General features: G+C 36.3%; 2 pseudogenes; both read left to right on the top strand.

Annotated features, from left to right (window-relative positions):
* The window catches only part of LOC102836066, a 2,870-nt pseudogene extending 2,497 nt beyond the window's left edge, over nucleotides 1–373 (top strand).
* Nucleotides 374–4,536: 4,163 nt separating this feature from the next.
* Nucleotides 4,537–5,847, top strand: LOC102836827 (annotated as a pseudogene).
* Nucleotides 5,848–15,018: the final 9,171 nt, after the last annotated feature.

Below are 15,018 nucleotides of genomic sequence, written 5' to 3'. Positions count from 1 at the left end.
ACAAGATGGATCAGCCAGGTGGCATCATTGATGGACTCAAGTGTGGCAGCGATAGTGAGGTTGGCCCAGGATCGGACATTGTTTCGTTCTGCTGTATATGGGGTCGCTATGAGTCGGTTCCGACTCGATGGCACCTGACAACAACAACAATCAGACTAGCAACCAAGGAACAAGAGATGCAAGAGTGTAGTACTCAAATCCAGTCTCTCAAGCAAGTTCAACAGCCTACCATTGCCCAAGTTTATCCACCATGCTAGACCCTGGGATCAACTTGTTTTTCCTAAAAATGAAAAGTGAACTGGAACAGACTAAAGACAAACTGGAACAAGCCCAAAATGAACTGAGTGCCTGGAAGTTTAAGCCTGATAGGTAAACAAATCCTACTCCCCAGTCAAGACTGTGGAATTGATGATTTGTTGTTGAACTTCTGGGTCAAAACTTTGAATAAGGTAATTTGCCTTTAAAGGGTTTTTTTGTTAAGAGCCAACTTTAAACAGTCTTGAAAGAAACAACAGATAGATGTCAGTATAAGTAGTTCATTCACTTAAACATTTCATTTGGTCTCTGTTATTTGATTGAGCCTTAACTCCATGGTCTTTTAATCAATGGTGTGTTCTTCAACTAGTTGCTAATGCTGTAGACAATCTTACTGAGGACTGTAAACACGGAGGTGTGGTTTTTCAAATCCAGGTTTGAACTGTTTGAAGCATTATAAACATTCATTCCACAACTAGATTGTATATTGGTATTAGCTGTGATGAGACACCGCCAGAGTTTATTTTTTCTCAATAGTGAAATTGATTAAATCCTCATTCTGAATTCAACAGGCACGTGTTGAAAGAGCATTGCGGTAGTGGTAATGGGGGATGTGGTCCTTCATTGTACTGGGGCCTTTTTTGTATTGTACCCATGATATTAAATGTGCCTTGATATTTAAAAAAAAAGTGTCTGAATGAACTAAGTTATATTTCTTTCAACATGTATCCATTTGCTATATTGTGGCAATTTACATGTTATTGTGATGCTACAAGTGATGTAATTGATATTTCAAAACCAAGCAGCATCATAAGTGATGAATAATTTCCAGTGAAGTTTCTAGACTAAGATGCAGTAGAAGAAAGTATGGGGCAACTTATTGAAGAGAAAACAAACAAACAAACAAACAAACAAAAAACAGCCAGTAAAACATAATGGAACCCTAACAAACACCAGAAGATTACCTAATATAGTGCTGGAAGATAAGTCCCTCCAATTGAAAGGCACTGAAAATACAAGGCTGAGTAAAAATCTATCCTCACTCTGGTTATATTAAAATGCCTGTCTACATCCATGACTGATGACAAAATTGAGCATGTACGTGAAATGATTCTGTTGAATAGATGAGTGACAGTGGATTATGTGGCAAATTGTTTGCATATCAGTCATGGTTCTGCCTATGAAATAATCCATGACAGACTTAGGTTTCAAAAGTTTGTGTCAGATGAGTACTGAAACATCTCACAGAAGAGCATAAACAGAAATATCTGGACATATGCAAACAAAAGTAGGATTGCTCCTCAAAGGAAGGTTAAATTTTCTTTTAAAATCATTACTGGTAACACTAATGAGCCAAAGAGCAAATAGCAGAGTATGGAACAGAATCATCCTCAATTGCCAGCCAAGAAAGAGTTCAGAAGACAGCCATCAGCTGAAAAATTGATGCTTACAGGTTTCTGGGATCCTCACGGGTCCATATTGGAACACTGTCAAGGAAAAGCTTCACCAATCAACATTGTTTAATACAGTGATATGCTCACTAAAAAGTTGAAGCCTAAACTTCTGAGTAAACAGAGATGACTTTTATCCAAGAGCATTATGATCTTATATGACAAATAACGTCTTCACACTTCTGCCCACTTTTTTGAAACTCTGCAAAACTTCTTTTTCAGTAGGTAATGCATCCTTCTTACAATTCTGATTTTGCTCCATCAGACTTTCACCTGTTTGGTTCCCTGAAAGCAGCCCTTTCAGAAGCAAAGATTCACCTCTGAAGAAGAATAAGTGAAGACATTGGTGCATTTGTGGTTCACAAGTCAGCCTAAAACATTTTTTTCTAATAAGGGAATATGAAAGCTTGCTGGCAGATAGAGGTGTATTAAAAATCAAGGATATTATGTCGAAAAATGATGTATTTATCTTTTCTAAAAGTTTATAAAATAAAATCTATAGCCAGAGTGCAGATAATTTTTGACTCACCATCCTATAACTGGGATGAAGTGCCTTCTCAAAACTAAATTGAGGAATATACATGAAGGATGGCAGATTAGACCTCTATCAGCAATAACCTAAAATAAGACTGAAGTAGATTCAGGGGATGGTCCCAGAACTCTGAACTATGTAAAGGGATATTTATAAGTATTGAAGTGTTACTGCTAGTGGTTTTGTAGCAGAAGCAAGAAAAGTGACATTTTCTGGGTGGAGGCTACTGGCAGATGCCTAGTGCAGCCATCTTGAGCGGGATGGGGCTAATAAGATAGCAGGAGAGAATTCCCACAGCAGAAATCTAACTGATCATCATAGATAAAGTTGTAAACAATTTTTCTTTATCTCCTTTCTCTTTCTGTGCACCTCTACTCTGAAGAATAAAGGAGGTTCCTGAGTGAGTGGACACCTTACCCATGCCCAGAGTCTTCTACTGCGTTTGTGCATTGATCTGTTTAACACTTTGAAGAAGGGGGTCAGAATCAAAGAACAGGGAAGAGTCAACAGGAACAGCTTAAAATAGCTCTGGCAAGCTGTGGGCTGTTTCTCACTAGTAAAAAAAATCTAGACAGGCTTGAGCATAATTAATTGTTCCAGAATACTCATATTTCACAATGTTTTCCATAGCTTGTCATGATCCACACAGTTGAAAGCCTTTATGTAGTCAATAAAGCACAACTCAAACCTAAGAGAAACGGTGTTAACATCCAATGAAAATTCGAACATGAAATGTGTGAAGCATGAATCTGGGAAAATTGGAAGTTGTCAAAAATGAAATGGAATGCAAAAAACATTGATATTTTAGGCATTAGTGAGCTTAAATGGACTAGTATTGGTCATTTTGAATCTGACAACCACATTGTTTACTGTACCAGGAATGATAAATTGAAGAGGATTGATGTTGCATTCATTGTGAAAAAGAACAAATCCAGATCAGTCATGAGGTGCAATGCTGTATGTGATAGGAGAATATCCATGTGCCTGCAGGGAAGCCCAGTTAATACCACTATTATTCAAATGTATGCACCAACAACTAAAGCCAGTGAGAATGAAATAGAAGAATTCTACCAACTTCTTCCATCTGAAATTGATCAAACATGCAATCAGGATGTAATGATCATTACTGGTGATTGGCATGCAATGGTTGGGAGCAAAGAGGAAGGATCAGTAGTTGGAGAATATGGTCTTGTTGATAGAAATTATGCTGGAGAATGCGTGATATAATTCTGCAAAACCAATGATTTGTTTATTTCAAATACCTTCTTTAGACAGCATAAGAGACACGTGAACCTCACCAGATAGAATACATAGATATCAATTTGACTACATCTGCAGAAAGAGATGATGGAAAAGCTCCATATCATCAGTGAAAAACAAGGCCAGGGGCAGACTGTGGAACAGACCATCATTTACTCATATGCAAACTGAAACTGAAACTGAAGAAAATTAAAACAATTCCACGACAGTCAAAATATGAACTTGAATATATCCCACCTGAATTTGGAGATCATCTGAAAAATAGATTTGAACATTCAACACTAAAGACAAAAGACCAGAAGAGTTGTGGATGACATCAAGAACATCATGCATGAAGAGAGCAAAAAATCATTAAGAAGATAAGAAAGAAAGAAAAGGTCAAAAATAGATGTCAAAAGAGACACTGAGACTTGCTTTCCAGCGTATAGATGCTAGGGTGGAACTGAAGAATACATTCAAGCCTTGACTTTCATTATTGTAAGATTCTCCAGGCAAATTATTGAATGATGCAGAAAGAATCAAGAGAAGATGAAAGGAATACACAGAGTCAGTGTACCAAAAGGAAATGGTTAATGTTCAACCGTTTCAAGAGGGAGCATATGATCAAGAAATACCTTATGATTCTGTAATTTCTCTACTTGGTATATATCCACAAGAATAATGAGCCAGGAAATGAGTAGATAATATGTACATCAAAGTTTATTGTAGCACTATTCTCAATAGCAAAAAATGGAGGCATGAAGTGGCTGGCTTACAAGTTTTTAAGACTGAGTTTAATTTCAGAGTTTGTGGTGTAAAGTAAAATTCCCACTGAATAGTTTTCATCTTGTTTAAATGGGTCTGGTGAAAGGGGATAGGAATAAAATTCATCTGATTCAAAAGTAATTATTATCTGCTAGTGGTGCCAGGCTCTCCCTCAACACATGGGTGTCTTGTGCTGTGCTTGAGTTTATCAATGCTGGTGGTGCTAAGCCCTCTCTGGGGTTGCCACTACTGTTGCTACTGAAAAATGCTGCTGCCACCACTGTTGCTGCTGCCATGGGCCTCAGGAGGTGTCAAAGTTTGGCAGGTGGGCAGTATTTGAGTCCTGAAGCCAAGACTATTTAACTAATACTTTTCAAACAAAATTCTGCTAATAGATTAGGTGCAAGACAAGATGGAATTGAAGAAATTAAGAAACATTCATTTTTCTCAAGGATATACTAGAATAAATTGTACCAGGAGAGAAATTCACCCACCTTTTAAACCTGCCACTGGTAGGCCTAAAGATACATTCTATTTTGATACTGAATTAACTAGAAATACTCCCAAAGATTCACCTGGCATTCCACCTATTGCTAATGCACATCAGCTTTTTGGGGCATTTAGTTTCATTGCAATCACTTCAGATGATGAAAGCCAAACTATGCAGACAGTTGGTGTGTATTCCATTGTTCAGCAGTTGCACAGGAACAGTATTCAGTTTTCTGATTGATATGAAGTAAAAACGATATTGGAGTTGGCTACTATTCTGTTTGCAACAGATGCATACATAAGCCACAAATATGGAGTTTGCAGTGAAGATTAATGATAAAGGCAAGAGAGACCTAATTGACAGAATAAATTGAAATCCTTCTTCATTATGGACAGCTTCCAAACACCATAATTCTAAAAGATATATATGATGATGGAATACATGTATGTAGTAACAGAACTGATGAAAGGGGTTAATTGACAGATAGAATTCTTAGACAGAAATGTTTATTTGAACAAGAGGCCAATGCTGTCCTGTTTACTATAAACAAAAATGTTGAATATCTTCATGCACAAGGGGTGGTTCACAGAGACTTGAAACCTAGCAACATTCCTTATGTAGATTAATCTGATAATCCAGAATGTATTCTAACTTGTGATTTTGGTTTTGAAAAACAACTCCAAGCTATAAATGGTCTTTTAATGACTCATTTCTATACTGCAATTTTTGTTGGACCAGAGGTTTTAAAATGACAAGACTATGATGCTGCATGTGATCTATAGAGTCTTGGTGTCCTCCATACAATGTTTACTGGTTATACTCCATTTGCAAATGGCCTTAATGATACCCCCCAAGAAATTATTGGCTAGAATAGGTAGTGGAAAATTCTCATTAAGTGGTGGTTACTGGAATTCTGTTTCAGATACAGCAAAGGACCTGGTGCCAACGATGCTTCATGTAAACCCTCATCAGAGACTGACTGCTGCCCTTGTGCTCAGATATGCCTGGATTGTCCACTGAGACCAACTGCCACAATACCAACTCAATAGACAGGATACACAGCACCTAGTTAAGGGTGCCATGCAGCTGCCTATTCTGCTTTAAACCATAACTAATCACCAGTTTTGGGACAGTAGGTCACTCTACTGTTGCTCAACAGAGAGGTATTTTAAAAAATCACCTCAAAAGCTCTTTGCAATATCCTCAGTAAGTTATTTGGTACCATGGTGTAAAGCTGATAACACAAGTTCTGGCGACAGGTAGCACTTATCCAAAAGACACCTGCAAGCACACACTGTCCCAGTTGGTACCCATAATGCTGCTGTTCCTGCTGCTGCTTCTGCTTTCATCTCTTTTCACTTTAAATGAATGTTAGCAAGTTAAATTTTCCTGGAGCTTTGGATGGAATGTCAATGGAAACATGATGGAGATTATTCACTGACTCAAAAAAAAGAGCATATGAATACTACCTTTAAAATACACTGAATATAGTACTCTACACCATATAGCATTATTTTTATAGGAAATATTTTATGTCTCTTAAATATTCTTTGTTAGGTATAGGGATGGACAGTTTATATTAAGCACTTGTTAGCTTTAACAATCTGTTTATATTAGTACTATGTCCTTTGTGCCATCCAACATTTTGTGTGCTTTTGTAAACAGTTCATATCATATACAGTATATTTCTGTACTGCTTTCTTTAATGTATACATGCCTTGTTTAACTTGTTGTTGTGTTGTTAAGTACCGCGGAATTGGTTCCAACTCATGGTGACCCTGCACAGGGTTTCCAAGGCTGTTAATATTTACAGGAGCAGAAAGCCTCATCTTTCTCCTGCGGAGCAGCTGGTAGTTTTGAACTGCCGACCTTGAGCTCAGCAGCTCGATTCATAACCACTATTCTACCAGAGCTCCTTTGTGTAACTTAGCATCTTATTATTAATCAATTGGCTATCACATTTGGTTAAATATTTAAAAAAATAGAATTGTTATCATACCTAATTGCAATTGTCAAAACTGTAAAGGTAGAAGTTTTGTAACAAGGGAAGGGGTAGTTAATCTTGCGTTCCAGGAACAAAGGATCTTATGACCATCAAGAGAGACAAACATAAGCAGAACGTGGAGCTAACCAGAGAAACAGTGACACCAGAGATGGAGTCATCACCAGTGATGGCATGGGGTGACTGAGCAGCTAAAACTAGACTTATGGAAAGAGAAAGACTGTGTTGTGTGCTGGCCACCAGGAGGTTGGCTTCCAGAATGTGACCTTTGGTTATTTCAATGATTATTGTTGATTATAGAAACAATTTATGATGGTTTTGGGGGGAGGAGGAAATGACTTAGGCTTTAGAGGGCATGCACACGTTGACATGAGGGCATACACATAGTGATATGCAGGCAATATAAAACCGGAAGGAGGTTGGCAGAGGAATGATGGGGGTAGCACAAGACCCAGGGAGGAATGTAGTGGTTAGAGTGAACAGAGGTAAATCCTGTTAACTGTTGCTGCATGGAGGGGATTTCAAACATAATGAAGCAAAGTATATGATGTGTTGAATGTGAAACTGATGATCTGTTCTTTAAACCTTCACTCAATTCACCGTAATAAATTAAAAAATAAAACTGAGTCGAACTTATGATGTGGATGGAATAAATCTTCAAAGACTTTAATCTTTTTATATGGTATGACTCCAACTGAGAATAAACAGCTAAAAATATCAATTAGTAATAGGAACTTGGAATGTACACGGTATGAATCAAGGAAAATTGGAAGTCATCAAAAATGAAATGGAACTCTTGAAGATTTAAATCCTAAGCATTAGTGAGGTGAAGTGGACTGGGTTTGGACATTTTTAATTAGATAATTCCTGTGTGGTGCTGTAGGATCAGCACTGATCGGTGAACCACAAAGTCCACACTTCAAACCCACCAGCTACTTCTCAGAAAACCTATACAAGTTTGCTATGGGTCAGAAAACCTTGACAGAACTTAACAACAACCACAATGTAGTCTACGGTGCCAGAAATGTCACATTGAAAAGGAATGGTGCAGCATTCCTCAACAAGTGACTTTCAAGATCTATCCTGTAGTACAACCCTGTCAGCAATACCAAAACAAACTAAACACAATCCCAGTGAATCCATTTCTACACATTGTGACCCTGTATAATATTTACAATACTGTGAATCATTATTGGATCAGAAAACTTCATTTTTCTCCCATTGAGTTTGAACCTCCAACTTTGTGATCAACCATCAAGCACTTGTCCCATAGCACTATGTGTGTACACACAAAGACGAGCATATGTATATGCACTGAACACTAATGTCAAAGATGTAGAAATCAAAGACATTTACCAACTTCTACAGTCCGAAATAGATGAAACAGGCAGTCAAGGTGCATTAATAATGACTGGGGATTATAATGTGATAGTTGGAAACAAAGAATAAATTTCAACTGTTGGAAAATATGATCATGGTAAAAATAATATATGGGTTGCTTTACAGAATCCTCAGAGTCAAAGTTTATTCATCAGAAATACATTTTCAACAACAGACATGCTGACTATACACAAGTTCCCTTCTAGATGAAATACAATGCAATCCAGTGGAATATATCTGTGAACAAAGACAAAGGAGAAGTTCAATATTGTTAGTCCCAATAGGGTCTGTGATCAAATATGAACAGACCATCAATTGCTCATATACAAGTTCCAAATAAAGCTGAAGAAAATGAAACAAGTCCACAAGAACCAAATCTAACCTTAAATTTATCTCACCAGAATTTAGAGACCTTGTTAAGAATAGCAGTTCTCAAGCTAAAATAGCTGAAGAAAAAATTCAAGTCTGGACTTACAATATTGAAGGATTCTGTGCACAAAATATTGACTGATGCTTGAAGCATCAAAATAATACAAAAGGAATTCACAAAGTCACTGTAAGAAGAATAATTACTTGATGTTCAACCAGGTCAATAGGTAGCATATTATCAAGAATGATAATATTGAAGGAAAAAGTCAAAGTGCTGGCATTGGTGAAAAGCCAGACCCCATGAATTGATGGAATAGTAATGAAAATGTTTCAAAAAATTGATGGGAGACATCAATCTAGCCAACTGACTAAAATAGATCTATAGTTTTACTCATTCTAAAGAAAGGTAACCCAAAAGGATGTGGAAATTATTGAATAGTATCTTAATATTACATCCAAGTAAAATTTTTCTGAAGATAATTCAAAAATGGTTACAGTAACACATCTCCAGGGAGCTGCCAGAAATTCAAGATAAGTTCAGAAGAGTATGTGGAATGTTGATAACATATGGATCTTGGCTGAAAGCAGAGAAAGTCAGAAAGATATTTACTTGTGTTTTATTGACTATACAAAGGCATTTGACTGTGTGAATTATAACAAACTATGGATTATATTGCAAAGAATGGAAATTACAGATTAAATTGCATTTATGAGGAACGTGTTTATAAACCAAATGGCAGATGTTAAAACAGAACAAAGGGATACTGAATGGTTTAAAATAAGGAAAGGTGTGGATCAGAGTTGTATCCTTTCACCATAATTATTCAATTAATAAGCTGAGCAAATAATCTGAGAAGCTGCATTATATGAAGAGGAATGTGGCATCAGGATTGGAGGAAGATAGGTGATATGCAGGTGATACAATCTTGTTTGCTGGATGTAAAAAATATTTGAAACACTTACTAATGAAGCTCAAGGGCTACAGTCTTCAGAATGAATTGTATGTAAAGAAAAGAAAATAAAAATTCTTACAATTGGTCCAATAAATAACAAAATGATAATTGAGAAAAGATTTAATTTGTCAAAGATTTCAGTTTGCATGGATCCATAATCAATGCTTATGGAAGTAGTAGTCAAGAAATCTGCTGCAAAAGACCTTTTTAAAGTTTTAGAGCACAAATATGTCACTTTGAGGATTAAGCTGTAATTTGATATCCAAACCATTGCAATTTCCATCGTTGTAAATACCCAAAAAATTTTTCAAGCTGAGCAAACTGAAGAAAAAGTCCAAGCCTCAACTTGCAATATTGAAAGATTCTTAGGGCAAAATACTTAATGATACAGTAAGTGTCAAAAGTAAATGGAACCTACACCTATGGAAGCAGTAGCTCAAATGAGAGAACAAATTCTTACAACAAGAATCATTCCCACCCCCTCCACACACAGAGTAGACAGTGATGGGCAACTTGGACATTGGCTACACAAAATGGGGAGGCGGGGCTACAAAGGCAAGAAGTGACTGGCTTACAAGTTTTCAAGAGGGAACCAAGAGCCAGGGGACCTTGAGGAAGACAGAATCTCCAGTGAGTAGTATCCAATTTGCCTAGGCGGAACTGATGAAATGAAATACAGATGGGTCTCTTGCGATACAATAGTGAATAATTATTATCAGGACTGATTGTGAAGGTTGGAAATGTAAAGGTAGACAATGTAAAGGAAGGGAGGGAATAACTTTCAGACTAGGAGTGGAGGTCCCTAGCACCATCAACGGAGAAGAGCCGAGAGCAGGAACCTACCCAGAGAAGTAGTGATGCCCGAGATGGAGGCAGAGACAATGATGTAGAGCAATGGAGCAGCTGAGGACTTTGGATCCAGAGAGGGAGAGCGACTGTGTGCTGAAGACTGTCGGGGGGAGGGGAAGGGAGGGATAGTGTAGGGGGCAGGCTTACAGGGTATAATCTTTGGTCAGTTGATGATGCATGGAGGGGATTGTAACCATGGCAATGATAGGATGTATGATAGAATGAATGTAAAACTAATGTTCTCCCATGTAAACTATCATATAATTCACTATAAAACACTTAAAAACAAAACATAAATGGAAGGAATAGACAAAGTCCCTGTTCCAAGAAATGGTTGATGTTCAAGCATTTCAAGAGTTAGCATATGATCAAAAGCCAACGACACTGAAGGAAGAAGTTCACGCTTCATTGAAGGTATTGACAAACAACAAGTCACCTGGAATTGAGGGAACAAAAGTTGATGTCTTTCAACAAATTGATGCAGCAGTAGAGTCACTCACTCATCTGTGCAAAGAAATTTGGAGGACAACTACCTGGCCAGCTGACTAGAACAGACCGATATTTGTGCCAATTCCAAAGAGAGGTGGAACAATGGAATACGGAAATCATAGAACAATATCTTGATATCCCAGGTGAGTAAAGTTTTACTAAAGGTAATACAGAAATGGCTAAAAGCATACATTGACATAGAACTTCCAGAGGTTCCAACCGGATTCAGAAGACGATATGGAATGAGGGATATCATTGTTGACATCAGGTGGATCTTGCCTGAAAGCAGAGAATATCAGAAAGATGTTTACCTGTATTTTATTGACTACACAAAGGCCTTCAATTGTGTGGATCATGACAAGCAATGGACAACATCAAGGAGAATGAATATTCCAAAACACTTAACTGTACTTATGAGGAACCTGTACATAGACTAAGAGTCAGTTGTCCAAAAGAACAAGGGAACATCGAATGGTTTAAGACTAGGAAAGGTATGTGCCAGGGTTGTATTCTTTCACCATACTTATTCAATGTTTATGCTGAGCACATAATCCAAGAAGCTGAATATTATGAATAAAACCATGGCATCAAGATTGGAGGAAGACTCAAAAATAACCTGTGATAAGCAGATGATACAACCTTGTTTGCTCAAAGTAAAAAGAACTTCAATACTTACTGATGAAGATCAAAGACCACAGCCTCCAGTATGGGTTATAGTGCAATGTATAGAAAACAAAAATCCTTACCACTGAACCATTAAACAAGATTCATACAAATGGAGAAAAGATTGAAGATGTCAAAGACTTCATTTTGCCCAAATCCACCATCAGCATTCATGGAAACAGCAGTCAAGAAATCAAAAATATTGCATTAGGCAGATCTGCTGCATAAACCTCTTTAAAGTGTTTAAGAGCAAAGATGTCAGTATGAGTACTAAAGTGTATCTGACCCAAACCCTGGCATTCTCAATAGCATATTGAATCAATATCCATGTGATTGTTGGACAGTGAATAAGGAATACAGTAGAAGAATTGATGCATTTGAGTTATGGTGCTGTAAGAGAATATTAAAAATACCATGGGCTGTCAAAAGAACAAACAGATCTGTGGTGGTAAAGCCAGAAGGCTTTCTGGAAGCCAGGTTGGCCTGACTTCATCTCTCATACTTTGGACATATTATCAGAAAGGACCAGTCCCTGGAGAAGGATTTGGTAAAGTGGAGGGTCAGAGAAAAAGAAGAAGACCCCCAGTGAGATTGTTGGCACAATGGCTGCAGCAATGGGCTCAGATGTAGCAACAATTGTGAGGTTGGCACAGGAATGGGTAGTGTTTTATTCTGTAGTGCATAGGGTCACTACAATTATGATAAGATGGCACTCAACAACAACATTAACATTAATTTACGAATGAATCGCTTTCTGAAACAATAATCTTAGTCACTCTGTTAAAACTATAAATCTGGTCAAATGGAACTTTAAATGAATTTTAAAAGAATTTTAAAAATATTCTCATATATACTTTTCAATGCATTCATTAATCTTTGACTATATTCTTTGAGCTAAATGTGCTAAATGTGTTGATTCATGCTTATGGTTTTTAGGGATAATATGTGCCCACTTCCCAAATATGTCTAATGCAATAATTCACTTTTCCTTAGAACTGGCATTTTAATATTTGTTAATGTGAATAAGGTAAAAATGTATCATATTATCATATGAATTTCACATTTACTTTTATGGAAAATATTTGAGATTACATGTGAAAAGTGTAATACCATGAGTTTTAAATGGTATCTTTTCAACAACTTTGAATTACTGAGCCCAGTTGCTGACTGATATAAATACACTTCAGGCAAAGAAATATAAATGTCTTTGTTTTGATGGTTATGCTGTCTTTCGGTTTCAACTAAAAATCATATTCTATAAATACACATTTCAATATTTGAGTGACATCTGGGATTTTTATTGAGTAGAACATTTCAAACATATCTTTTGTTTGGCAGATTTGGCAACTAGCTATTGCTATAATAAAGCCACTTTGAAAGACCCCATTTTGCATGTCTTTTCATGAAAAATGTTGAGGACATTTATTTGATTTTATTTTTATCTATATATATATTTTTGGTGTTATTATCTTGTTAACTTTATCACTCTAATACTGACTCTGATCACATTCTGAATAATATGCTGGGGTTTTTCAAACTTTACAAAGTTTATTTCATCAACTGCTACATTTTTCCTTCATTCCTTAAGATTATCGTTGTATGTACTTCCAATGTAGTTTCCTATAGCCATAGTAGGCGTATGGTTTATAAGCTGATATTTTAACTTTCTTTCTCTTATATGTTATCTTCCTATCAAATTCAAATTTTAAGATGATTTATTTGTAGATTTTATCTAAATATGCTTAAAAGGGAAGATACACTGCATTTTCTGTTGTAAATTATCATCAAATTGAATAAGATTTGCACTTGCAAAGACATGAGGATTTTTTTTTTACTCTTTCCACGTTTTTTCCTTCATCTCAATTATTTCAATAATGAGCATCAATTATTTTATGAAATATGAACTTTCTTAAACTTACTTTAAAAAAATCAGTATCACTGTATTCTTTTATTCTTTCACATCTAAACTAAATTGAACTTCTTGTTTAGTGCTATCAGTTCTGGCCCATAGCAATCCTGTATAGTGCTTCTGAGGAGCAGCTGGTGAACTTGAACTGCAGACTTTGCAGTTCAAATGGCTTTGCAGTCTGGCACATTAATCCACAGCACCACACCAAGACTCCAAGCTGAACTAATTTACAGTTTACAGTATATCACAATGTAATATTCACATTTCTAATTTAGAAATAGCATTATTTGAAAATATTTTAATTTTTTTTGGAGGGAGGCAAAGTCCATTTAGACTTTTTGGAGGGATGCAAAATCCATGTAACTGACATTTATTTGATATTGATCAGATTGTGTTGTGGTTTAGCACAATAAATTGTGTTATCAAAATCAGAAAAAAATGTGTCAAGGTTGTATCCATTCATAATACTTACATATATTCAATCTGTATGCTAAACAAACAACCATGTTGTTGTTGTTAAGTGTCGTCGAGTCGGTTCTGACCCTTAGCAACTCTGTATAGGGTTTCTGAGGAGTGGCTGGTGAGATTGAACCACCGAACTTGCAGTTCAAACGCTTTGCAGTCTGGTGCATTAATCCACAGCGCTACACCAGGACTCCACAAGCAAATAACCATAGAAGCTGGATTATATAAGAAGAATGTGTCATCAGAATTGGAGAATGACTCATTAAAAACCTGTGATATGCAAATGACTCAGTCTTGCAAGCTGAACCCTATGAGGACTTGAAACACTTACTGATGGAGATCAAAGACTACAGCTTTCAGTACTGATTATACCTCAATGTAAAGAAAACAAAAATTCTCACAAATGGAACAATACATAACACCATTATAAAAGAAGAAAATACATAAATTATCAAGAATTTAATTTTGTTTGCATATACAATCAATGTCCACAAAAGCAGCTGTAAAGAAATCAAACAATGTATGCATTGGGACAATGTGCTGTGAAAGAACTTTTGAAAATATGAAATATAATATTAAAATGCTAAATGTTACTTTGAGGACTAAGGTATACAAGACCCAAGCCATGGTACTTTCAATGACCTCATATGCATTTGAAAATTGGATAATGAATAATGAAAACTGAAAAAGCCTGGTGTATTTAAATTAAAGTGTTGTTGAAGAATACTGAAAGTACTATAAGAAGGAACTATTGTGTCTTGGAACAAGTACAACCAGAATCCTCCTTAGAAGTAAGAATGGGTAAACTTCAACTCATATACTTTGGACATGTTATTAGGAGAGATCAGTCCCTCGAGAAGGACATCATAATTGGTAAAGTATAGGGTAAGTAAAAACTAGGAAGACCCTCAATTAGAGTGGCAGTAATTATGAGCTCAAGCACAGGAAAGATTTTGAAGATGGCACAGGACCACACAGTGATTGATTCTATTGTGCATGGACTCATGATATGGAACAGACTCACTGTCACGGAACAACAATGTCAAAGTTAATTCTAGAAACCCAATCAATAAATAGGCAAACATATACTGGGAAAAATTCAGTAAAAAATACTATCAACAAAAAAGGGGGATTTGTTGTGTGGTGGTGGTGCAGATAACAGCAACCCATATATATAATATATAAAATATCTTTGTCCGCAAAGAAA

Source organism: Chrysochloris asiatica, unplaced genomic scaffold (genome assembly GCF_000296735.1).
Source record: "Chrysochloris asiatica unplaced genomic scaffold, ChrAsi1.0 scaffold00461, whole genome shotgun sequence".
Classification (NCBI taxonomy): domain Eukaryota; kingdom Metazoa; phylum Chordata; class Mammalia; order Afrosoricida; family Chrysochloridae; genus Chrysochloris; species Chrysochloris asiatica.
The sequence above is the reverse complement of the archived record's forward strand: the minus strand, read 5'-3'. Positions and strand labels throughout refer to the sequence as shown.